The sequence below is a fragment of the Triticum dicoccoides genome, chromosome 3B (assembly GCF_002162155.2).
Source record: "Triticum dicoccoides isolate Atlit2015 ecotype Zavitan chromosome 3B, WEW_v2.0, whole genome shotgun sequence".
In the NCBI taxonomy this organism is placed as follows: Eukaryota; Viridiplantae; Streptophyta; class Magnoliopsida; order Poales; family Poaceae; genus Triticum; species Triticum dicoccoides.
This window is the reverse complement of record NC_041385.1, coordinates 76343286-76346415: the sequence shown is the minus strand read 5'-3', so window position 1 is coordinate 76346415 and position 3130 is coordinate 76343286.

Here is a 3130-nt window from a genome sequence, read left to right as displayed (position 1 = left end):
GTGTGTGGCTTGACTCTGTGTGTGTGTGTGTGGCTTGTATGTTTTGCTGAATGATTGGTTGTTGTGGCTTAACACTGCCTTTGCCGGTCCCCAGCTCGGATGTGAAAATGTGGAGGGAGTTTGTTTCTGTCTGTTTCTTGTGTGCAAGTGCTACACTGTGTGTGTGACTGTGTCTGATCGTGTGTGGCTTGACTCTCAGTGTGCGTGTGGCTTGTATGCTTTGCTGAATGATTGGTTGTTGTGGCTTAACACTGCCTTTGCCGGTCCCAAGATCGGATGTGAAAATGTGGAGGGAGTCTGTTTCTGTTTGTTTCTTGTGTGCAAGTGCTACACTGTGTGTGTGATGTGCCCATATCTATGTCTGTTTCTTTGTCTTTTTTGCGCGCGTGTGTGTGCGTGATGGTGTGGCCTGTATGCTTTGCTGAATTATTGGTGTTGAATAACTTGTATTTTGTATTGTTGTGGTTTAACACTACCTTTACCGGTCCCAAGCCCGGATGCAAAAATGTGGAGGGAGCCGCTGTTACCTCCTTTGTATTGTTTGCCCTAGAAGTGTGGATAGAAATTACTCCGTACTAACTGAATAGTGAATCTTCACATAGTATCGTGGCACATGATTCAAGCACTGAAATGCATCATTCCTTGCTATGAAAAATCTAGCAATTATAATTGTTGTTAGAGTTTGTTCCGTCTCCTAAACTAATCTTGCTGGTTTCTTAAATCTTATCAGCATCGATGATCTTTTCTGCTAATAATCAGTCATCTGCTTTTGTTATTTGGCTTTAGGAAATTAATCTTGCTGGTTTCTTAAATCTTGTCAGCACTGATGATCTTTTCTGCTAATAATCAGTCATCTGCTTTTGTTATTTGGCTTTAGGTTGAATTTTATGGTTGTCTGATCATGCTCGAATATCAGCGTCGTAGATGTCGCTCATTTGTTCTAGGGAAAGCCTTATACACAAAAACGTACCAGTAGCGCGTGCCAAAAAGAATCGCTACTACTACTTACCACTAGCTCCCGGAAAATAAACGCGCTGCAGCTAAGATTATAGCAGTAGGGCGCTAGGCGAAAGAAGCGCTACTATAATTCTCACACTGTTCTCCGCAGGCTAGGAATAGTAGCATCGAGCTCACGGAAAGTGTGCTGCTGCTAATACACGGAAAGCGCTACTGGTAATGAAATTAAAATAGAATAGAGAACATATACAAAAGTAAATGAAAGTGAAAGAAATAAAAAAAGAGGAAAGGAAAAAAGAAAAATGTGAAGGAAAATAAAATAGAAATAAAAAAGGAGAAAGGCGTAGCAGCAACGCGCTTTCAGTACAAGCGCTATAGCTAACATATCAGTAGCGCGTTCTATTTGCCTGCGCTATAGTTATGTTAGCTATAGCTAACATATCAGTAGCGCGTTCTATTTGCCTGCGCTATAGCTATGTTAGCTATAGCTAATGTAGCAGTGACGCTTTTCTGCAAACGAGCTACTGCTGTTTTTGACTTAACCGCGCGGTTCTTCTTCCCTGGCCACTTCCCCCAAATCTCACCTCGAACTGCTGTCGCCGCCGTTGTCGCCCTGCATCGCTGTCGGTCGCCGCGTGCTCTCCCGTCGCCCGACCCCGACCTTGACCTTGACGCCGACCCCGACCCTGACCTCGACCTCGACCTTGACACCGACCTCGGCCGACCTCTACGCCGCATGCCCCTCCCTCGGCCGCTTCCTAACTCCGCCAGTGCCCGAGGTGAGCACGCGTACACCTCCTCCTCCTCCTCCTCTCCTACCTCTGCCTAGCTAGGGTTCCTAGGGTTCATCAAATTTTAGGGTTCATCTAATTAGTTAGGGTTCATCAAATTAGCTACTACTTGTAGATGCTTAAGTAGTTATAAAGTTGTTGTGCACCCAATGTAGTTAAGTAAATATAATTGTAAACTTGATGTTAATTAGGGCAGTAGTTGTAGATGCTTAAGTAGTTTTTAGGACAAATTCCTATGGTTCATCAATGGTGCTTAAGTAGTTGTAGATGGTTAAGTACCTAGCTAGGGTTCATCTAATTAGTTAGTACTTGTAGATGCTTAAGAACTAGGGCAGTAGGGTTTAACTAGATGTTAATTAGGCAGTAGTGTTTAGTTTAGAGAAAAAATTCAATATAGTTTTTTATTGTTTTTTAGTAAGTGTTTAATAGAATTAGTAAGAAAATTAATAGAACTAGTTGAACTAGTTTATTTTTAGTAAGAACTAGTTGAATTAATAGAACTAGTTTATTTTTAGTAAGAAAATTAATACAATTAGTTGAACTAGTTTATTTTTAGTAAGAACTAGTTGAATTAATAGAACTAGTTTTTTTAGTAAGAAAATTAATAGAACTAGTTGAACTAGTTTATTTTTAGTAAGAACTAGTTTATTTTTATTTATAGTAAATGCTTAGTTGAACTAGTGAATTAATACAACTATTTTATTTTTAGTACGAAAATCAATAGAACTAATTTACTTTTTTAGTAAAGCAATTATTCGCGCATCAACGCCGATGATGCCTATCCCGCATCCTCATCGTCGACTCGGCGGAGGAGGCCTGCTTGATCAGAGGGGCCATGTCCGGGACTGGGCTCCGCCGGGCTGGTACTAGGATGTGCTACCTTCCGGGAGGCGCAGCTTGGTGAGGAGCCAGCCTGTCATTGACCCGAGCCTTCTTTGGTGGCAGTCGCGTGGGCCAGTGACGGTGCAGAGGTTTGAGGACCTCGTGGAGGTGGCACATCACCGTGTTAGCGAGGAGGACGAGCACGTCCGTCACTACATGGTTGCGTTGGAGGGCAGGTTCTCCAATACCTGGCAGGTTCTTCAGGGATCTCACTGGAGCTATGATCCTGTGATGGTTTGTTCTCTTTGGGTGTCCATCGCTCGGGCCGATACCCGTTGTTCGCTAGGGTTTTAGCTGTATTAGTGAGGTTATATGTATGATACTATTCGAGATGTATTAGTGATAATATTCGACGATGTACGGACGCAAGAGATGATTTAGTTTTGCTTATTGAATGCTGCTAATTTGAATACTAATTTGTTTTGCTTATTGAATACTCAAATTGGAGAACTACTTCTATTTTGAATGCTCAAATTGGAGAGCACTATTTTGTTTATGCA